At 46.6% G+C, this 24,031-nt stretch overlaps 1 protein-coding gene across 3 annotated transcripts in view; it reads right to left on the reverse strand.

Moving 5' to 3' along the window:
• Window positions 1–290: 290 nt before the first annotated feature.
• Window positions 291–24,031, reverse strand: part of LOC147007774 (uncharacterized) — a 241,636-nt gene continuing 217,895 nt past the window's right edge. For 2 of the 3 annotated variants that reach the window (XR_015053896.1, XR_015053894.1), the window contains exon 5: window positions 12,073–23,201. The gene's annotated coding sequence lies outside the window, so the exon portion shown is untranslated. Of the gene's footprint in view, window positions 4,856–12,072; window positions 23,202–24,031 lie in introns of those variants that run through there. The other variant, XR_015053897.1, reaches the window with a different exon arrangement.

Below are 24,031 nucleotides of genomic sequence, written 5' to 3' on the forward strand. Positions count from 1 at the left end.
GCCACAGATTGACCGACGAGAGTCCAGCTCAGGCTCTCGTGGACAAACGTGGCTTGGCCGTGCTTCCTGCTTTTAGCAGACCCAGCTAGTGCACAGTGAAGAAAGACTAGCTTCTCTGCAGAGATGCAGTGGGTCTCTTGGAGGAGGATGACGAGGGCCCGGTTCTTATGGGCAAGCTGCTCGGTGACATTGATCTTGCTTGTTGTAAGGCCCTCGACATTCAGCGGCAGTATTGAGGGTCGATGGGACTTGTCGGCGGCATGGGCGCCGCCGCGCCCGAAAAGGGCAGTTTCCTCGCCATCTGCTGCTCAAAAGACCCGGTGGAGGCTCGGATATGGCAAGAGATATATGACAAGAGAAACAAGAGATCTCTTGTTTGCTGATGACTGCGCCCTCAACGCCTGCACAGAGCAGAAGATGCAGGATGAAATGGACTGCTTCTCACAGGCCTGTGACAACTTTGGTCTCTCCATTCGCACCAAAAATACTGGTTATGTACCAACCCGCACCTGGAAAGCCCGACCAGGAACCACACATCACGGTGAAGGGGCAGAATCCACAGGCTGTCGACAGCTTTACCTATCTGGGCAGTGCACTCTCGCGAGTGGTGAACATTGACGCTGAGGTCAACAATAGGATTGCGAAGGCCTTTGGGCGGCTCCGTGAGAATGTTTGGGAGCAGAGAGGACTCACCCTTACCACCAAGCTGAAGGACTATCGTGCAGTGGAACTCACCACTCTTCTCTATGCCAGCGAGACCTGGACTGTCTACAGCAGACAGGCGAAACAGCTCAACCACTTTCACCACAGCTGCCTATGCAGACTCCTTCTCATCAGGTGGCAGGACAAAATTCCTGACACAGAGGTCTTGGAACGGGCCGGAATCCCCAGCGTCCACACCCTTCGACGGAAAGCCCAACCCAGATGGGCAGGCCATGTCGTCAGAATGCCCGACAGTCGACTGCCAAAACAGCTTCTGTGTGGAGAACTGTGTCAGGGCAAGCGCTCAGTCGGGGGACAGAAGAAGCGGTTTAAGGACTGCCTCAAAGTGTCCGTCAAAGACTTGGACAACAACCTCAGCACTTGGGAATCTCTTGCTCTGGACCGTCCAACCTGGCGTAGCAAGCTCACCACAGGAGCCCGTGCAGCAGAGAACAGACGCACTGTAGAGGCCCAGAAGAAACGCACCGCGCGCAAGGCCCGGGCTACCTCCACTTCCACTGCAGAACCCATCTACTTGTGTCCTACGTGTGGGCGTGCCTTCCGGGCCAGGATTGGCCTCACCAGTCACTTCCGGACCCACAGTCACCAATCCTCCTACTGAAAATGAAGTCATGGTCATCTTCGAACCCGAAGGACGAACAGAGTGCTGAGAGCGAGCATGCGTACCTCCCGGGCTTCCTGCTGTGATGTGAATGAAACGTTTCATTTTAAATTTTTCATTTATTTATCGATGTCGAAGTGACCGCAGACCCACGTGGGTCCATCGCAGGTGAGTGGCCCCTCAACATTGTTCATTAAAGATGGTTGATGAAGATGATGCCAGCTGACTTCCAAGAAGAGGGAAGATGACCCCGGGAAAATGATGGAGTGAAAAGAGCAGGATGTTTGAAAGTACAACGTGCTGTCATTTGATTAAATAGGGTTGTCAGGGGTGTGTGTCAAGTCGAGGTCGGGCTTTCCGCGGGGCCGGGGTGCACTCTCCCTTCTCCGTCGTTGACACTCTCTGCAGCGCTTGCTGAAAGCATGGTCCGTGGAGATGAGGACACCGCTGCTGCGGCTGTCCCTGAGAGTACGACACCAGAGCCACAGGTGGCTCAAGGGTGCTTGTGAGTGTCTGAGGATTGTGGAAGTTCCTTTCGGAGTCAGACTGGTCTTGGCACAGGCATAAGGCGCACTGCTTCATGTTCCATGTGTCTAACCGATCTGTTCGGGTGAAGGCACGTTGGAACGAGGAGGAGGTGTATGCCATGGCTGTCCGTGAGGCTCAACTGATACACAATAGAGTTAAATTCATCAATCAAGTGTTATTTCAGTTCATACCTGGACGGTCATTGGAAGCCATTTAGGGGAAAGGGAGGCAGGCCGTTTACAAAGCTCTTGTCGATTCCAAGCTGACAGAGCGAGCCCAGGGAAATACCACGCTGGATGGCCTCTTCCCTACGTTGTGGGTGCCCCCGAGAAGAAACAAAGTTACCGGAGATGAGACGAGACAAACACCGAGGGACGAAACGGCCTCTCCTGCACAGGTGACGGGGTCCAGGCTCCCCCACCCTGTGTGGAAGCTGGCCCGGCTGACTTTGGTGAAGAGTCTGGTGGTGACAGGTGGAAGAAGGACATTGTAGGATATGTTAAAGGGCTATCGAAAGGGGCAAGAGCTTGGAGCGAGCACCGGTTAGTTCATCTCATCGGTCACTTGTATTTGGTAAGTCCTGAGGACCTCCAAGCCGAGCTTGAGAACGTTTTCAAAGTTGATGGTATCCAGCACGAGAGACAATGCCCGCCCAGTCGGGGGTCCCGCAGGTTGTAAGACGAAGGGAACCCGAAGAGACAACGTGATAGAGGAACGAGTGGATGGCCAAGCACATGGGACTGTGCCGATACGTAAGCCCGACATGCCCCGTGCCGGGAGAGGGTGTCATCAGGTGATAAAGAAGCGTGCTCGGAGAACTGAGTTCGCTGCGGTTCAAAGGCTTCTTCGTGTGAACCCGGGCCTTGCTGGCAGGCAGTGTATTGCTGGGTCTTGGGCTCGAAGCAAACCCTCTGTGTATCGCATATAGATGCCCCGCTTCTGGAAGGCATTTTTGAAAGGGAATGAAAAGCGGTTGCAGAACGTCAGGAGAACAGAACAATATTGTGGCAGCTGGTGCGACCAATCACATTTCAGGATGCAGAGAGGGAAAAGATCTTGTTGAAGAATGACAATGATACATTAACAATGATCCACAGATCCTTGCGTGAGAACAAAGGTCAAAGGAGCTCATTGTGAGCTGACAGCCATCCATATCTAGTGCCCAACTGTGTCTGCGGACGTCCTCCTGCAGTCGGGTTACTTTTTATGACGAGATTGGTGGCAGCATTTGCACTTCGGCCACCATAAAACCCTTCATTCCGCAAAACATTCAAAAGCATGAAAATCTAAAAGGCCAATACTTGGGAGTACTGTCCTTCGCATCTCAGTGTTTACTTGTGGTCCTGACTTTTTTTTGTGTGTGTGTGTGTGTGTGTGTGTGTGTGTGTGTGTGTGTGTGTGTGTGTGTGTGTGTGTGTGTGTGTGTGTGTGTGTGTGTGTGTGTGTGTGTGTAATTGGTTATGTTTTCAACGAAGTATTGGTTTCAATTGTTTGTTTAACCCCTCCTTATCCTGAGACAAAACATCCAAAGATTTGCAATAAATGTGGGAGTGTTACGAATCACCTCGTGCAGCTCCAACGTGGGGTGCATGGTTTGACGTCATGTGAGAGTAAAACTGCCATGTCATCAAATAAATTTCCATCAAAAAGATATTTTTTTGTAATTACAGCTCGGTTTCATCATCGTTTGATTTCATCATTCAGATAAATGTTTTTTGTGAAAATTTTCTGATAATTTTTTTTGTTTTTTTCTGTTACCAGATATGTCATTGCTGTTAATTGCCCAGTGTGGAGCTGTAAATGGCAACTTAAAAGGATTGACAAGCACGTTGTGAACGTACATGACAAAAGAGTAAGATGTTGATATTTTAATGAAAATCTGGATTATTTATTTATTTTCATGTTGTTTATATTTTTTCTTGTTTTACATCTTTTTCAGTTGTGTTTAATTCTGTAATTGATTTGTCATTTTGAATGTTTTTTGTTTGCTTCGAAAGGAGATGTGGAATATCGAAAATTGATGAAGGATGTTCGAGTAAGCATGATGGAGGATAAATTGAGAGCACTCGAAAGAAGCAAAGTCACACACCCATAAAAAGGAGGAAAACGTGGATATGGAGGAGGAGGAGGACGGGGACAGAGACGTTGACAAAATACAAAAAGTGTTTTAACTGTCTGACAAACCACACAAGGCATTACAAGATGTTCGAGGAATCGATAAAATGACAACACTGAATATGATAAAGTTGAAATATTTTTGAAGAAAATTGCGCTCCATTCTCCGAAAAGAAGGTACGATAAGACATTGCGTCACATTTTATGAAGTTATTATAAAACACTGGTGAACAATGTCTCATGTATCATATTTTGCTATTTTATTATTATTATTTTTTGTTCATGTAATTGACTTTGCAGTGAGAGCATTTTATGATGAAACCAATGTGTATTGTTGCCTTTTGTATTGAAGGGTTCGGTGAGGAAGAGTCTGGAGGAGGAGAGAGAGCCCTCGCTTCACGCACCTGAGCTGACAAGTGAAGATGAGAACTTTGCAGAACAGGAAGAGTTTTCTTTTGAGGCCTCTGAGTTCCCTCTGGAGAAGGCACACCTGGATTTGACTTCTCCAGAGGAGGCACACCTGGATTTTCCTTATCCAGAGGAGGCACACCTGGATTTTCCTTCTCCAGGGGAGGCACACCCGGATTTGCCTTTTCCAGAGGAGGCACGCCGGATTTGCTTTCTCCAGAGGAACCAGGGGAAACAAGAAACTGATTGAAGACCTGAATGATCCTCGATGAATTGTGGTCCTGACGTTAAAATAATTATGTAGCAGAATAACTTAAAAGTGAATAATTTTAATTGTACCTCTTCCACACTTTACAGCTCCACAAGACTGCAAAAGAGTTCTACCTTGACGATCCCAACATTTTGTTGATGAAGCCAGAGTACATGGTGCATGATCCATGTCTTGAAAATCATTTCAAGATTCCTCGTTGACTGAATTTCCTGAAAAACGAAGGCTCCATAACAAGAGATAACCAGGTGGGATAACATTCACTCCTCACCCTCACTCCCCTCCACCAACAGGAATGTACGATTACTTCATGTGAATTGCAGATTACATTTCCAGATTTTTGGATGCAGCGATATGTTTATGAGGTTTGGCGGGGGGGGGGGAGCCGATTGTTTGGTATCAGTTATTATAAAGAACGCCTTGGCACTGGATTTGTTTGTGTCAAGTAATTCATAAATTCAGGGGTGGAAACGCTGTCTGTTTAGATTTTAGTTAAGCCGAGGAGGAGGTTCCGGAAACCACTACCCACTACCAAACCCCCCTCCACCTTGAAGATAAGAGCGGTTGTTGGCTTGGAAGATGGAGATTGTTCGTAACGTCTGTGATCGCACAGGGAGAGAGCTCATTCTCAATGGGCCCACAGGTTTGTTCGTGCCCTGCAGCTCCGAACCTGCCTTCTCAACAGTGCCCTGCTCACTTGTTCACCCTGCCCTTGCCCAATCCTCATTTCCGAAATCTTCTTCATCCGTGTCAGTGTGCGTGGTTGCGAACAGCTTGTCGTGGCCACGAGCAGGTTATACCTTGTTGTGTTGCTCTTATATTTACATCCTGAAGGTGCATTCTTTGATGGAATTTTATTTCCATGAATTATTGTTAAGAAGAGCTGCATTCCCGTTTGTTCACCAGAATTTTTCCAAGTAACATTAGGGCCTCAACAGGTCGACTGGGGGAGAGGACTTGTCTGGAGTGGTTGGCTTGTTTAGCCTTCGCCGATGACCTGACACTAGTCAGTGGGTGCTGGCAGGGTATGCAAGTTAAATTGGACATCGTCAAACAGTTTTGCGACAACACCTGACGAGACCTCAATTTAGCCCAAACCAAAGGGTTCTACAGACAACACGGTCGTGACCGCAGCTCGATGTACAACTGTGACAAATGGACTCCACCGGCGCCTCCCTCCAAGGGGAAGAGATTGCCTCGCTGGCCCCAGAACAACACGTCAGTTACCTCGGCACCATGATTAGCCCGGCATCAATTTTCTGCCTGAAAGACTTGGCCTCGACCCGAAACAATTGGCTGAACAATATCAGAGCTGCTCCTGTCAGAGCGACGACACGCGCTGCTTTAATCAAAAACCATGTCGTCCCAAGGCTCCTCCACCAATAACGACACAGTGACACCCCCAAAAATCAGCTTCACGAAATTACCCGAACAATCAGGATGGCGGTTAAACGAGCGATCCACATGCCAACACAGACTCCGGACGGTTTTCTGTAGACAAAAACACGGGACAGAGGAATTAGATTGATAAGTCTCGCCCTCGCTGTCCCACGGATTAGAGCGACCAAAGATTGGGCCTTGATCCATTCTCTCGATAGTGTGACCCGCGCCATTTCTATAGGGTCTTCCACTGGCCCTTCCCTAAAATCCCGCTTCACCAGATTAGGCCTGAAGGTGGACGCCTCCGGGAATGTTTCGAACACCGGTTGGCGCAACACGATTAGAAAACGCTGGTATTCCCAGCAAGTTTACGGTCTCGGTGCGGCTGCATTCCGCAATGATCCGGTCTCTCACACCTGGCTGTACAATTTAAGGCTGGACCGATTTCGGCACACGCCAGCAGCACTCCAATTGCGTTCCAACACCGACCCAGTCAGAGCCGCGTTGACCAGGGTAAGTCCTGAGGCCGACGGAACCTATAGGCTGTGCTGAGTGGAGTTAGAAACACTTCTCCATGTTCTCTGTGAGATGTTTACTGGACTGGCCGACAAGAGTGGCTGGAACTGTGAAAGGGAAAAATTAATCACCAGAGAGAAAGTGGAAAGCCACAGACCAGATCTAGTTTGCACTACACAAGGATACCCAGCTAAGATCTTTGATGTTTCAATTATATTTGAAAGACTCTCAATCCTTGGAACTGGCATTCGGAGCTATTGTGAAAAGAAAAGTACAAAAATATAAGCTCTTGTGAAGACTTTTAGAGGAACATCTGGAGATCACACAATGAGACATACAAGGTTTCCCCGTCGGAGCTCGAGAAAAATGGTTTCCACATAACTCCCTTATTTTAGAAAGCTGAGGAGTGAACAATATTCAACGAGCGGCCATTCAAATCTCCAGAGCGACTTTGCTGATGTCCCTGGATATGCTATGTGCATTCACTGGAGAAGACCCCGACGGCCCGACTTGATGACTTGCCCTCACACTTGGGTCACTCACACGTCTATGCTGCTGACCTCCCTCCACCAGATACCGGACTCCCAATCCCTCCCCCTTATTTAAATTGCTCCATGATGCCATTGCTTATGCTACTGTTCTCCTCAGCCTGCCCACTGCCGGCCCATCGACTCACACTTTCTCTTCAACTTCCTTTATCTCCCTGCCCCCGCCCAGTTTTCATTTCACAAAAAAATTAAAAAAATACATTTTTGCAAACCTGCTTCGTGTTACCAATTGCTAGTGTCACTGTATTAACTTGCTATACCCCATCGGCCTTTACCTCTCTCTCCCTCACTATCCCCCTCCCTTAGTTTTGTAATTAATTTTTTTTTTTTTAAAGAAGTAACTTATGAAGCACCACATCATGAGAGGGCATCCCTTCACCCCTTCCACGGGATGAGTACATGCAGGTGTAGATATAGATAGAGATGCAGCCTGATGACACTTTGATCCACCAAAGAGCATGATTGGCACAACAGTATTGATGCTTGGGGTCAATAATAACATCCGTTTGCCTCTCGTGGAACCCACCCTGCCGATGAAAACCCACCCTCCGGTTTTGAGCGGCAAGAGGTCTCCTTCGGGGCTCCCTGCTGACATTCTCAAAGTTAAGTTCCGGTTGTTATTTGTCCCGTTTTAACTGTTTAATTTTCTCACCTACATGTTAATGTGTGTTCCTAGTTCGGTTTTGTTTCAAAAATCGTGCTATTTTGTGAGTATTTATGTCGACGTTCTTACTTGGTGTTTGAGGCCTAGTCCTAGGTTTGAGGCCTACCGGTTCCACTCGGTGTTCGATCGTTTTTTTTGTTTGTTTGTTTGTTTTTTCTCCGCATTACCTTCAATTTCTATCCTCCCCATTACCTTCAATTTTCATCCTCCCCACTTTCCAAACATCCCCCATTCTCCCAACTAATCTCTTTCTTATCTCAAAAAATATATATATATATATATATATATACCCAACAACAACAACAACAACACGCTCACCTTCTCCCGATTCTGCGACTTCTTCTTCCTCTTAACTTCCTCCTCGTCTTCCTCGATTTCTTTTTTTTTACACTTCCATGACCTAATCTGTTGAACTCTCTCATACATTAATATTAACAACAAAAACGATCTTATAATGCTTCATCTTCCTCTCTCACACATGTGGTACTCTTTACTGTTTCACAATGCACTTCTCTTCTGCTATTTTAACAGACTGCTCTCATTTCGACCTCTCCTTCATTCCTTGCCTAAAAAATCCAACTATTACAACGCTTCTTCTCTCCATGCTCTGAATTCGCCTTCATTGCATCCATCAAGAATTGTGTTAAATCGCATCTCTGACCTAAAACTTTTAAAAACCACAGTTTGCCATGGATGCTCGCTTTCCATCAACCATTCTTTTTTCCAACTTCAGTGCCAACTCACCCCCTCACCCCTCACTCTCACTCTCAAAGCAACCATCCCACTCTTTTCCCTCCAACCCTCCCTCTCACCTCTTTCAAAAATTCCCCCCTCACCTTTCTCCCACCTTTCATCCCCCTCACTCTTCCTTCTCTAAGTTGCCCCCCTCTCATCCACCAACCTGCCTCCCTCCACTGCCCTCTCACCTCCATCTCTTCACTCCACCTCCTCAAATCCTCAACTACCATCTTCCTTGTCTCTTGTCCCCCCTCTCCCCCAGCACCACAGAGCCTTCTCTCCTCCTCATTCGGCCCCCTCCCCTCGCTATTCTGCAATACCCCACACTCCTTCAGCAACCCTCCTTACCTCCCCCCCTCATCCCTCGTCCTACCCTCCCCCGCCCCCTCCACCTCCTGCACCCAAAGCCTCCTCCCCTACCTCTTCATTAAAAGTGTGGACCTCAAATATCCGGGGCCTTCGCTCAAACCTTTCAGATCTTTCCATGCAGGTTGCCACTGACAAACCAGACATTATCTGCCAAACAGAAACTTTCCTCTCCCATGACGTGTCTGACTCTCAAGTATCTCTCCCTGGTTACTCCCTCTTACGGTATGACAGACCTGAGCCTCGTCCTGGTGGAGGTGTTGCTCTCTTCATCAAAGACTCTATTCCTCACTCTCCCTGCACTGCTCTCACTCCCCACACCCCCAGGAATACCTCTGGCTTCGGCTTCCCCTCCACTCCCACCTCATGTTTATATGTGTACTGTACCGTCCACCGAACAGTGATGACTCCATCTACACCTCACTCTCCGAAAACATGGACCATCTTCTATCTTCTCATCCAAACTCTCTCTTCCTCTTATGTGGCGACTTCAATTGTCATCACGCCAGTTGGCTAGGTGTGGGTACCTCTCTCACCTGCCATGGGACATCAGCAAAAGCTTTCTGTGACTCATTGGGACTGACTCAATCGGTCAACTTCCCGACGCGGATCTCAACCAATGGTACTCCATCTCTTCTGGATCTGATTTTGACAAATTTCCCTGACAATATCTGCTGCTCTTCCTTCGCTCCAATCGGTTCTTCTGACCACGTCCTTGTTAAAGTGGACATCTCTCTGGCTGTCATCAGAGAACCACCTCACCGCCGTCGAGTCTGGCATTTCACTCAAGCCGACTGGCAGGGTCTCCGAGCAGCCATCAAACTTACAGACTGGTCTCCTATCACTACTTTCTCAAACATCAACTCATCCTGGGAATTCTTTCAAAGAAACTTGCTCTCCCTCATGCACAGATTTATCCCCTCTCGTGTTCAGTTGTCTTACCCTTCCTCCCGCCCTTGGTTTACTGAAGCTTGTGGTGAGGCAGTTGTCCTGAAACAACTTGCCTTTGCCTCATGGAAAGCAAACCCAACTGAGGGCAATCTCAGTTCTTTCCACAAAGCTCGGAACAAGTGTGTATCTACCCTCAGGAGAGCCAGAAAACAACATCTTTCTCATCTCAAGTCTGAACTCTCAAAGCTCTCTCCCTCCTCAAAATCCTGGTGGCGTTTAATCAAATCTGTTTCTGGTGTTTGTTCCGCCTCCATCCCCTCCCTTACCTCAAATGGCCGCACTGCTGATTCCACACGTGATAAAGCTGAATGTCTAAACTCGGTGTTTGCAGCTAAATCTTGTGTCCCAAACCCATCACTATCTCTACCCACTTTACCCAGTCGCACCCAACTGTCCCTGGACTCTGTATCCTTTTCTCCTGACAAGGTGGAGAGCTTGCTTTCAAACCTCGAGTCAGATTCTGCAACCGGTCCAGACGGCATCAGCCCACGTGTCCTCAAAGCCTGCTCTTCTGCTCTTGCTCACCCTCTCTCTGTTCTATTCACCCTCTCATTTTCCCAAGGTCATCTGCCATCTGCTTGGAAATCTGCTAACATCACTGCCCTGCATAAAAAAGGTGCAAAAACAGATCCCTGTAACTACAGACCAATCAGCCTTCTCCCAATCATCAGCAAGGTTATGGAATCCATCATTGCTTCAGACATGAAATCCTTCCTCTTCTCCAATGGCTTGATTTCCAATCATCAATTTGGTTTCAGACCAGGTCACTCGACCCTGGATATGCTGCTACTGCTCTCCCATCAATGGATGGAGGTCCTCAATGCCAGACAGGAAATCCGAGCCGTATCCCTGGACATATCACGTGCTTTTGACACAGTCTGGCACCCTGCCCGACTCACCAAACTCTCTTCCCATGGTATTCAAGGCCATCTCCACTCATGGCTCGCAGACTTCCTCTCCTGTCGCAGTCAACGTGTGGCCCTAAATGGAGTTCTTTCATCCCCTCTTCCTGTGCAGGCTGGAGTTCCTCAAGGTAGCGTTCTGGGCCCTGTTCTTTTTCTGGTTTTCATCAATGATCTCTCGGACTCTCTGGAAAATCCTCTATTTCTCTTTGCCGATGACTCCACCCTCTGCCGTACCATCTGTCATCCCTCTGACCGGCAAGCAGCAGCTTCTTCGCTCACTGCAGATCTGGATAAAATCACAAACTGGTCCAACACGTGGAACATGTCTTTCAATCCACACAAATCTCACACTCTCACTATGTCTCTTCGAAAGGACCGTTTACAAAACCCCCCATCCACTTTCTCAACAATCCTCTGGAAGAAGTCTTTTCTTTCAAGCTTCTGGGTCTCACTATCTGCCATGACCTTTCCTGGGAAAGTCACATTTCCAACCTTGCCTCAAAAGCCAGTCGCCGACTGGGAATCCTCCGTCGTGCTAAGTCCTTCCTCGGCCCTCTTGAGCTCCTGACTACTTACAAAGCTTTTGTCCGTAGCCTGATGGAGTACTGCTCTCCCCTCTGGGCTGGTGCTCCTGCCTCCCACCTTTCTCGACTTCACGCTGTCGAAACCAGGGCTTTTAAGATCATTGGCATCTCCCGCAATGAAGCTGAGTCTTTGGGCCTCTCACTCAATCACCGCAGGTTGGTCGGTGGTCTTTCTGTCTTCTACCGACTCCTCTCCAGCCTTGCCCCCCTGCTCTCTCTGCGATTTGTCCCAACCACATTTCCACAGGGCGCTCAAGGTCCGCCAACAACCCCCTTCTGGTAAAACTACCAAAATCACGAATCACTGCTCATCTTCACTCTTTCATTCCTCTTTTTTCCCGCCTTTGGAATAAACTTCCTCACTCTATTCTTTCCCATTCTTCCCTCCAGGCTTTCAAAACAGCTGTTCACCACCACCTCTTATCTTCCCCCATCCAAATCCTCGATCTTTTCTACCCCCGACAATCCACCCAAGCCCACTTCCTTCAATTCTCCTGCTTTCCTTCCTGAAAGTCCCTGTAATGTCCATCTTCTCCTCGCCATTTTTCCCGTCCCTTCCCCTTCCCTCTCCCTTCCACAGTTCACCTGTGTCTGTTCCCCAATGTTTTGTCCCTTCCACTCCCACCCCTCTTGTCTCATGCCTCCTTGCTGTGAGTTGTGTGTTAGCTCTCATCCGAGCCTCGACCAAGGTATACAAAAAAAAAAAAAAAAAAAAATCCCTCCACCCTCCCATGGCCTCCCCTCTCCCCTTCCCCACCCGTCCACTCTAACTGCAGTTTGCAGGAGCCACGGATCACAAACAATGGCGCAGGTGTATGATCCTGTGGAAAAAAGGGCGACGTCGACCCTGTACTAACCCACGTCCGTGAAACGACAGAACTGGGAAATCCCTGCCGGTTCTATGTGCAAGGCCGCGACCCACATGACACGCCAATACGACCATGGCTGCGAATGGTAGGGACACACCCTGGCCTACAGGTAATCTCTGAGAGTCTCAATGGGTAGATATTTAGAACACGCATCACACACAACACACACCAACGACGTGGCCATGATCATGCCGACTTATTTACAATTCCAAACTGTGGCCCATGGCGAACACCACCGTTTACATTGTATGCCATGTGATGTAATATTAACGTCGACCACGCTCGCTGCCGCAAGGGTGTCTCAACCACATCTGTGAGACAGCACACCTCCGCCTCTTCCGAACTCTCTCCTGTCCCCTCTGTCCACACCTTGGCCCCACATTGACCGCGGTTTGCAGGAGCAGCAGATCTAAGCCGACGGTACAGGTGAGTGATCCTGGGGGAAGAGTGGAGCTCTGTCGACCCTGTTCCTGTTCTTGCCCGCTGGACCTCCATGGAACGAGGGTGCAGTTGACCCCGATCGGTTCTAGTGGTGTGAACAAGCCCGAGACCCACACGACAAATGCCGGTGCGACCATGGCCACAAAGGTGGAGACACGCCGCGGCCTACACGTACGTCCAGTGCGTTTAGTCGGGTCGGGATGCACCGAGCACATCACACACAACATGCACCAATAGACAGTCCCAACAATATGTCACAATTTTGTTTCCTTGACACTCAGTTCCAATTTTTGAGAAATGATATTTTGAGACATTCTGTAAATTTTTTTCATCTAAAACTCAGTATTTCCCAAAGATGTGGAATTTGATTCTTTGCTTTTAATAAAATACAAAGACGACCTCCCTCTGAAATTGTATTTCGGCCTTATTGTGTCCTTATTTCAAAAACTAACTGTCTTCTGTGACTTTTGCGAATAAATATCATGAATACCTGTCAAAAATTTGTTTATAAACCCTGTGTTAGAATTTAAATTACACATAAAGGCTTTTGTAATTTTACAATGTACAATTATTTAGTTTTATTCAATTGTGTAAGGTATATTTATGTCGCTCATATCTGACGATATATCTTGGTTATTATGTATCGCAGTAATGTTCTTAAACAATTGTTTCATTTGCAGAGAGATAACAAAGAAAGAGGTCCTCAGCGATCATGAGTCGCAAACGAAGAAGAAAAGACGGGCTCGGCCGGAGCAGTGAGAGCACAGTCAGCACACTCAGTTCTACTACAACCGCTCCAAGTAGGACACTGAGGTCAGACAGAAGAAGGCTGTGGTTACTGGGATATCCTCTTCATCACTTTTCTCCCAATCATTTGCCAACTCAAGCAGAGGTGATTCGGCGTTGTGTTTGGATCAGAAGGAATGCAAAGAGAAAAAAAAATGCAACATATGAGGAAGTAGTCAGCTGCCCACAGAACAACTCATGATCTGAGCATCCTCTCAATATAGTCTGCAACAACAGTGACACCCCATGTCAACTCTCAGATGGCACAGGGGGAACTTGTATGCTGAAGGCTTTGGTGCAGCTCTGGCATGACAGTGGGTTCCCTCCCTCAGGAGGTTCTTCAAAATCAAAGAACAATCAGGTAATTCATATTTTAAAGTTTGATCTTAACACAAGTGTTCAACATGGACATCTTTCTCCCTCAATGATTTTCTCGAAACGACAAATGAGAAGACAAAGAAAACGTATCGAGAGAGAGAACGAAGGAGAGTGGCACGTCGTTTCAATAACATCACAGCCATCTCAAGAGATCATCGGACAAGGCGTCGTTCGAAGGATTTCTCTGGATTTTGAAATGGCTGGGAAATGGCAGAATGATAAACGGAAACGGAGAGATGACGAAAGTTCCAGTGAAGAGCACAGTCTTGACCAGGTAATGTGAAACCAGGTAATAAACTTTAAATGATTCCAGAGTGATTGTTCGTTTCGTGGTATTCAGTGTATGAGCAAACAATGGCCGACACTTTATAAAATGTACAAGTGAATGTTTACAGACGCAGACAGGAAACTTCATGTCCCCTTCGATACGACCACGTGTGCTTTACATTGTCTCCTTCATGTGAAGCACATTTTACACGACACTCGACGTTTGTCAACTGAGAATCATCATCTCCTCCTCTGAGTGCTTCCTCGAAACCCATAAGAATGTAAACAATAGTTTTATTTTATAATTTTGTATCGATGTACGAAACTCCATTCCCCAAAGCACGTTCCACCCGACGTACGAAACTCCATTCCCCAAAGAATGTTTTTACATCAATTTGATTTGGAAGTGAACGTTTTAATTGTGACGTTGACCTTTTGTGGATGAAAACAATGTGATACAGGTGATTGGCCCAGGAGTTTCGAAACGTTTTCGGAACAAACAATCAAACAAAGAAACTCATTCTTCTGCAATGAGATGGTGCCACTGCACTTACACTGGAAATATTTGGAGAGTGATGATTGACGTGTATAATGTGATGGAGCAGAGAGCCAAGTGAATGTTATGAAAAGGAAAAAGTAGGTAAAGTTGGTAAATACATCACAATGCTTTTGTAATGTTGTGACACCATACATTGAGAGCCAAGTTCACAGTTTCCGGGCCTTCTGCAATAAAAAGGCCAAAACAAGGACGTCGAAGACTCACCATTGCTGCAAGACGACCCAAGCTTTTTGTTCATGGAAGTGGGCCACGTGGACCAAGAAAACTCCCACATTCTGCAGCCACGTGGTCCCATCCACCAATGCGTTGCTATTCACCGCAAAGAGAAGACCATCGTTCTTTTTCATGGAAGTGGGCCACGTGGACAAAGTGGCCACGTGCTTCCTCCAATTTGTTGCCATTGACGGTGAAGAGAAGATCACCGTGCTTTTTCTTCAAATGTGGGCCACATGGGTCAAAGGACTCACCACGTGTTGAGTGACCATGTGGTCCCAGTGTAAGTATTTGAACCCTTGAGATGGAAGAGTGCCATCAACATTCCGGGCAGGTGTTGATGTCAGACAGTGGGGAGCCACTAAAAATAACTCGACTTCAAATGAGCGGAAGAGTGCCCACCTGGTCAACTCAACGTTTTCTCTACAAATGTACAGAATCCGAATGTGAAGTATAAGTGATGTTTAAGGTAGAATGGCTAGCCGTAGTTACGCAACACATTCGTTTTTCTCTTTTTTTCCAGCATAGGAATGCGAATGTCAACAAAAACAGGGTGAGAGTAGGGGGAGTTGTGTAAAATAAGGGGGAAGAAAGAGCGGGAGAAAAAGAGGAATGGAGGAGGTTTGAACAGCCTAAGAAGAGGATGACTGGAGAGGTGGGGGTCGTGTGACGGTTGTGGCCTGGGGTTGGACTTCGTGCACCCCCCGAGGGAAAGGAAGCACACTCACACATAGATCTTAGTAATTTATTGATTATTCTGTTTGGAGTAAGCGAAATCTTATCAATGTGATCAATATGCATTGTCCATGTGTCGACAGCATAAGTGTCTGTTCCTTTTCCCTCTTCCTATCCACCTCTATATCTCTATCTTTCTGTCTCTTCCATTGAATACCATTCTCTTCCATCACTCACCAGTCACGTTCATTGCTCACCTGCTCACAAACCCATTCACTCATTTGCTGACACGTAGCAGAATAATGGCGATGCCCGGCGTAAGTTGAGACAGAAGTCGTTCAGGTAGAGATTGTTTCGACGCCTTCATGCACCCTCCCCTTCGTGAGACATTAATGCAGCATTGCACGGCCAATGGAAAACAGCCACTGAGGGGAGGAGCGGGGTATAAACCCTGATCGTTGGCAAAATCTCTCACTTTGACAAACGCCTGAGACAGATCAGATTTTTGAGAGCCTGTTCCCAGAGACATTTTCCACTTTTCGTTTTGTTCCACCAGAGCAGATTTTCAAACCTCACCCACCCCACTTTCTCTCCTATCTCACGTCTTCCTCATTTCCACCTGATTTTACTCACATCGCCCCAGTGCCGTATTTTCCAGCGCTGCCTTCCAAACCTCAAAGCCTGCCAATATTTACATGGAACGAGTTGTCCTGAAGCCGCAGAACATCACGCTGGCCGGACAGGTTCCGACTCGGCACCGCAGACTAACGGGGCTCAGTTGCAAGAGTAGACACGAGGTGCGAGTTTGGACAAGATAGCTCCAAAAGGAACAATTTCAGCGGGAGTGTCGGCTCGAGAAAGTGCCTCAAACTTTTTTTTAACAACCTCTGCATTCTCTTTCACCCTCCAGCCAATCTCTCTGTGTCTTCCTCCTTGATCCAGTATTGTAGTTCTGTGTTAAGTGATTGTTTATAAGTACTCTGGGGTCGGGTATGATCGGTAGAGGGCAAGGGAAAATGTATATGTGTGTATAATGTGCTTTTCATGTGTTTTATATGTGTTCAACCTCTTGTAATTTCATGTATGATTTCCCTCACCATTTTCTGAGGTAACAATCCCCCCCAACCATTTGCTTTACTTTGCATTTGTCCTCTGCATTCCTTTAATCATTCCTCCCATCATTTTCTGCTCTTTACATTCCCTTGCTTGCTGTGGAATAAATTATTGAAGTGTTGAATGCGTCCCGATTTATCCTGCATTGCGTTGGTCCGAATAGCATTCCCAGAAGGCAATATTGGTCATGGTAGCCCACGTAAGGCAGCATGCAGCATTGGTTCGCACATCCAAATTAACTGCCGCATTGTTGCAGGCACGATTCCCCATCTGCCACGTTTAATTCACTGGTACGGTAAACCCACTTTGGGCGTGAGGATCCGGCCCGAGTTGAGGGTTGCAATTGGCGTTTGTGGTTTCTCATGACGTCGCTCTCTTGGAGAGATCACTATTTATTCTCTATCACTACCAGATCATAAATGTGAAGTTTCACATCGATTGATTAAGCGGTTCCAGAGGAAACATTATTTAGTATTTTCCTTCAATCCAATATGGCTGCCAAACCATGTGACTGATCTATTCCTTAACAAACTCTAAAAACATGGCTTGGGGAACATTTGTGTGAAGTTTCCCCGCGATTTGTCCAGCTGTTCTGGAGAAGAAGATTTTTATAGGTTTCAGGGTAAATCCAATATCGCTGCCAAACCATGTGACAGATGCTGTCATATGTGTGAACGTTTTGTTCCTCTTGGAGAGACGGTAATACGTGTAAAGTATGTTAAATCTGTTCAGCCACTTCAGAGAAGAAGATTTTTTGAACTGACGAGGGTAATCATTTTTCCCATCAAGAAAATAATGAAGTTCCCCATTTATAGGAAAGTGGTTTGCTTCATCACGGAGCCAGGGAGACAAGCATCAGGAGCCATGAAAGTGGAGGTTACTTGTAACAGCTTGTATGGCCTTTGAGAAGCTACAATGTTGAAAAATAAATCATGTCTTTGTTTTGTCGATTTTAGCATGGAGAGTGTGACCATCCAACCCATTCCCCCAAACCACTCTTCACTCTTTTTCACTCAACAAACTCTTCTCTCTCATCGTTGATCCTCCAAAATAACGAGTGCGACACATGATTGTTGGCGAATGTGTATATTTCACTGAAAGGTTTCACTCACTCATGGTATCTGTTTGATTGTCTGCACATGTGATCTGCTTCATTATCTCAATAATAAAGGTGCACTCATGACTGAGGAACAGGTGCGACCCATTATTCGTCAGGTGAGCTGAGCCGATGTTGATGGGATTCGTTATTTGTGATGTTTATCGTGTGGTTTAAAAACAGGATATTTTAAATATATAAGATTTTTTGGAAACTCCAATTTGTGTAACCACCCATGAAGTCAGTCCTTTCTTTCCAGGCGGCTTCTGCGTTCAGCTACATCCACAGCAAGAACGTCATGCACGGAGACATAAAGGAAAAATGAATCTACACAAAACATGATGATCATGCAGTCGGAGAAGGATATCAGTTAAAGACCAGGATTTGGAGAGGTTTCAGTCATTGTATGTGGATGTGTGAATGTCATTGATATGACAGTGTGACTCACCCTTCAGAGATCTTTGGAAGCCAATGGCCATCCATATCTGGTGCCCAACTGTGTCGATGGACATCCTCTTCCAGTTTAATCTAGTATCCAGATGGCCTTCCCATGCACCCCCTGGAATATTTAATGCCACCTATTTTCTAAATGCACAAAGGTGTCAGAAACAAAATTTAAGATGTTCCCATTTCGAAATATTGTCCCATGGGGTTTTTATGGCGGCGATCTTGGATTTAGTTCCGTTCCGGTGACAAATTTATAACTTTTGAACTATACACCATAAAAACGTGTGTGACCCCACTTTTCAATGCAGTTTTCACACGATAAAACGTTTCGGAGCATCATTTCGAGGATTGTACAATTTATTAACGACATAATCAGGCATTTTCTTAAAAAAATGAACAATTATGCACAATATCGGCATTTGTACGAAGGAAATAAGTATATCAGTGCCTCGCACACTTGTGTTTGATGATGATTGATTTGGTGATTCATTCTCCAAACAGTGATCAACAAACATTGTCTGGGATGTGGGTGCAGCTTTGTTTCTGCATAATATTGCCATGCTGTTGTTTTTGCAATATTTTCAATGTTTTCAAACGTACATCAAGTGAAACAAATTGATTCGTTCCTTCCAAAATGCGAGCCCGGTCGTCGGTGCTTGGGTCGCAGCTCTCCGTAAAGTAAGTGTTTTTTCTCGGTTTATTGGAAGCATTTTATTCACCAAACTGTATAATATATTTGTACAAGAGTTGTAGGTTTCATATACGAGAATTTTAGAATACTTCATTTGATATTTTTCTGACATTTTGAGAATTGGTTGCTCTCTGAATTTAAATTTTGAGCGTCCATCTTGGATCTCTTGTTATGAAACTGATGCAATTATTGCACATCTGGTGTTGACGCTCTGCTGTCATGTCAAACTTTGGCCTTTGGTTGTTCATTCACTGCCAGGCCCATGCCTACATTGAACGCTCCATGTATTCCCAAGCATGTTGTATGTTCTTGCTGGTGGAAACCAGCTTATCCCATATCAGCCATTCGATTCTTAGATATCTCATTAAATTTAGATGAAACGCACTTTGCTTTGTGACAACTAATCGATGTCATTTTGCTTTCAGGTTATTGGCGACAGAAAACCGTCAGAAATCATGAGTAAGCAAAAGAAGTCTGTTGACACTTCTGTGCCAGCAAAGAGAGTCAAGCTCCCAGAGTGTGTGTTGCATGTTAGTGGACTTTATCATGGAAACTTCATTTCGTTTAGAGATATCAAAGTTGAACCTGCTGACTTGGAGAGATCGTTTGAGATTGGGGCAGGCTCATACCAACGATGCGAAATGGGGGATGCTTCATCCCGGTCAGACACCTCATCCGCACGGAATGGAGGCCACTGGGGCCTCCGTCGTGAGCCTGTCCAGTTGACCCCCATGGTGCACTTCATCTGCAACACATCATTGCATTGTAAATGTTGCTGTGAAGTGCGTGATGAGGAATGATTGGGACATGCTCTCAAATGAAAGAATATTGTTGCTCAAGGCTTCTCATCCAAATGATGTGCAAATGTTCCGTTTCCAAGTATGGAATGACTTGGACAGCCAAAACAATGGAGGACGTTGAAGGAGAAACACTGATTTCCTCTCTCAAAATGAAGCGCTTTCTGAACAATTCTCTTGGCCGATCATGTATCAGATTGTCTCTGCTCTTGCGTTTATACAAGATCAGAACATTGGGCATTCCGATGCAAAGATACACTTCTGCAAGTCTGGCCAATTCTGAGTGGACATCACACGTTGATCTATCATTTCAAAATTTGAGTTTTGATTGGATGGATTTTTATGACTTGAAGTGTTCAGGGAATCAGGAATAAAACTTCCTGTGGGAATGTTAATTGACAGTGAAAATGATGTTACATCATACGAAAATACACCAACTCTCTGACTGCGAAGGACAATGAATGAGTTGCATTACATCCCTTCCAGAGCTCAGCAGAGTTCCACGCATCTGCCCAAAGATCTCTCATCTCGTACCCATGTGTACGTGACGACACTGTCAGAGCAACCTCCTTACCGGGGACCGTTCCGAGTCATTTCCAGGAAGGACAAGTTCTTCATCCTTGATTTTAATGTTGCTGTGAAGTGCATGATGAGGAATGATTTGAAGATGCTCCAAATGAAGGGAAATTGTTGTTTTCCTTTTGACCTTCTGGATCTACACCGGTGTATTGTTGAACTCATATCGTGATGTCATGATGTTGATGCCAAATATATATGACACCATATTTGAGTTTTGCTTCCTGCAGATGACGATTCGAATGGGAAACATGTTCCTACCCTGGATCTTCACCCACCACTTGAGCTGTCCTTGGAGTGGCAAAGAATTGGATGCATTGGTGAGGGTCTCAAGAATGGTGGCAACACTTGCTTTTTGAATGCAACGCTCCAATGTCTGACGTATACACCACCCTTGGCCAACAACGTGCTGTCGTCCTTGTCGAGGAGGCACGGCGACGACGGTACGTACCTTGCTCTGTTCATATATATCTACATTTATAGTTTCTCAACTCCACAACCATAATCATTCAGTGGCATGATCATTAAGTTTTTGCTTTTTGTCACATGCAGGTGAGCATCACGACATCATCATGTACACTGTGTGCGATGCATGTACACCTCGTCAAGGCGTTATTGTTTGGTTCATGGTGGCTGGTTAATGGTTTCATCGCTGGTGTTGGTATTGCAACACTGGTGATGGGGCAAAGGAGATTGACCGTGTGCTTGTTGATGGTCACTGGAGGATGATCCAGAACTGCATGGTCGACCAGAGTGCTCAGTTCTTCAATATGGACCACAGGCATGTTGTCGCAACTCTGAAGTTTCAGCTTAAATCCAGGAGAATGGTACCATACCAGCCTCGGCAGGATGTTGGCAAGCTCAAGGATGACAGGGTAGCTGAGGAGTTTGCGAACATGCTGAGTGGGGATTTGGGGGATCTGGGTGCTTTGGGGGATCCTGAAGAGTGGCGGAGTGCCTTCAAGACCACCGTCCTTGATGTTGCTGGAAGATGTCTTGGAACTCACCGAAGGGTGAAGAATAAATTTGTCTCTCAAGGGACACTGGATACCATTGATCAGAGTCGCAAGGCCAGGCTGAATAGCTGAGCTGTTCAGGGAGCTGAGGCGTAAAACTGTACGTGCATTAAGGTTGGACAAGGAGGCGGATGTGCGAGGAATCTGTGAGGGGTTCGAGCCAAGATGAAGCTCCATGCCTGTGTTTCAGAGTGAAAGCCTTCGAACTCCACGAAGACTGGAACTGACAAAGGTAAATCTTCTTTGCGGGATGAGAAGCCACAAGGAAACACTGAGCCTGAGGAGAAGAGAGTTTGACCATTTCGATTCCACTTATTCGATGCAGAGTGGCAGCGTGATGCTTGTGCGGCTTTATGTCTTTCGTTTGAGAAACCAAATGGAGTGAATGCTGGTGGTCATGACTTGCCACTCACTCGTCCAGGCACGCGTAAGATCAAAGGCACAACGCCTTTGTGTGTGGGAATCATGATGGCTTACAATCTCTCGTTAGGTGAATAGGTGAACGTGTTGAAACTGTCATTGAGTACTACCAGTGGAACGATCAATATCGGAAGGAGATCGTGGCTTCATCACTGGGTGAAGGGAAGCGGGGTATATCGGGAGAAGGATGCTGAGGATGGAGTTAGGAACCAGGTAGGAGGAGAAGAGGAAGTCCAAAGAGGAGGTTTATGGATGTGGTGAGGGCAGATATACGGGTGGTCGGAGTGACAACGGAAGATGCGGAGGACAGAGCGAAATGGAGAAGGATGATCCGCTGTGGCGACCACTAGCGGGAGCAGCCAAAAGAAGAAGAAGAGGAACAACAGACTACGTCCTACAATGTGTCATGATAGGCTCAGTCACCTGGCCTTGATGAGCATTGAATGTGACATTCTCAGAGAGATTGACTTCGACAAATTGATCCAAGACTTTGCAAGGGTCAAGTCTCGTAAAGTGCCTGGTGGTCTCATCAGTGGTCTGTAAATGTAGGTATTAGGTACTGTACGAGATTGTAGATTCTATGATTGATCATGATTGACCTGCTTGCTTATTCACAACACTATTCAGATTCTTTATAGTTGAAATATGGGAACTTCCAACTTCGTCGATTCTTATAGTGTGATCATGATGTTTAAAGATGTGCCTGCTTGCTTATTTAAATTCTTTATGTTTGAAACATAGGAACTTCGCAGATTCTTATAATCTTATAGATTGATAATGTGCTGGCTTATTCAGATTCTTTAGACTTGAAACATAGGAACTACATGCTCGAACGACCCCCGAAACTCGTTAGATTTTACATGTACGTATATAGATTGATCATGATGTTTAAAGATGTACATTTTTATTCCGATTCTTTGTTATTGAAAAATATACTTTATGGCTGACTGTAAATATGTCTTGTCACCTTTTTAGTATTCAAAGGTAGGGTGCGCCTCCACGACTGAAGGTTGCCCAGGGGCCACCACAACTGAAGGTTTCCCAGGGGCCACCACATGTCTAAATCCAGCCCTGCACAAGCCTCCAGCATAGATATCCATCAGGAGCTCCAGGAGTTGGACCAGGATGACGAGAGCTTGCGCAAGTACAACATGAATTCCATCTAAACGTCAACCAAACAAAAAAATTGTTGACGGTTGATCAACTCCTGCCCCGGGATTTTCCCCGCGCCGGGAAGGGGAGGGGGAGCGCATAAAAAGGAGTGAGTGAATCGGAGCCATACAGCGAGAGCCCCTGTCGTCGTCGTCATCGTGGCCTTGGAGGTCGAGAAGCGCTTCTGTCATCGTGGAAGAAGTCCCTGTCGTCGTCATCGTGTTCTGAGAGGTCTGAGCTAGTCGTGGCCGTCTTTAACGTCTTCTTCTTCCTCCTCCTCCAGAGGGTCGAACTCGAGAGGGACCATCCGCCGAACGGAGTCGATGTTTTGGTGGCCGGGACGGGCGCCGACCGAGTCAGCCGGAAAGGTCCAATATAGACCCTTACCTCCAGCTCACCTTCCCTCCGAGCTGGGGGTATAAATAAAGGCATTAGCCACCACTTATTGTGTGTGCGTGTGTGTGTGCGCGTGTGTGTGTGCGCGTGTGTGTGTGTGTATGTGTATGTGTGTATGTGAGTGTGTGTATGTGAGTGTGTATGTGAGTGTATGTGTGTGTGTGTGTTTGTGTGTGTGTGTGTGTGTGTGTGTGTGTGTGTGTGTGTGTGTCCGTGGGCCCGTCTGGTAAGTAGTGAATTGTTTTCGTGCCTTTGCTGTATAAACTTGTATTTCTTATATTCGGTATAGCTCTGCCTGAAGTGCTCCCCTCATTCCCCCATTGCATTATAAATAAACCCCCCATTTGTTCAATGTTTTCAGCTCGTTCGTGTCAATTCTTTCATTGACTGAGCGTGTCGCGTGCTGGGAAAATTAGCAAGGCCGTGGTAAGGGGACATAAAAGTGCCGCGGTAAGGGGACATCGGGACCGACGGTTCTTGGCGATTAAACCGCTCGGAATCGCACATGGATCGAGCGCGCGAAGCGGCTCGTCTCCGTACGAGTTCAGTCGAGGGTGTGAAGACTCGGTAGATCGCCACGTGGTCTCTCGGTATTTTGAAGATTTGGCAAATAACCCTGTACCACGTGGTGGAAATATTGACGCTTCACGGTCCAAAACAAAGGACCCGTCGACTCCGGACTTATCCAGGGCGACGATCTGAATTCCGGGCGATCGGTCGAGCCGACTCGACTGCTCAATCTGGTGGACGAGCTCGTCGGCCGACGTCCCGGCCCAAGCAACAACATAACATCTTGTGACACCTCTTCCTTCTCTAAGCCAACATCGCCACCTCCATGTCCATA

The sequence above is a fragment of the Eptatretus burgeri genome, chromosome 25 (genome assembly GCF_056783735.1).
Source record: "Eptatretus burgeri isolate ZD-2024b chromosome 25, Ebu_testis_v1, whole genome shotgun sequence".
NCBI lineage: Eukaryota > Metazoa > Chordata > Myxini > Myxiniformes > Myxinidae > Eptatretus > Eptatretus burgeri.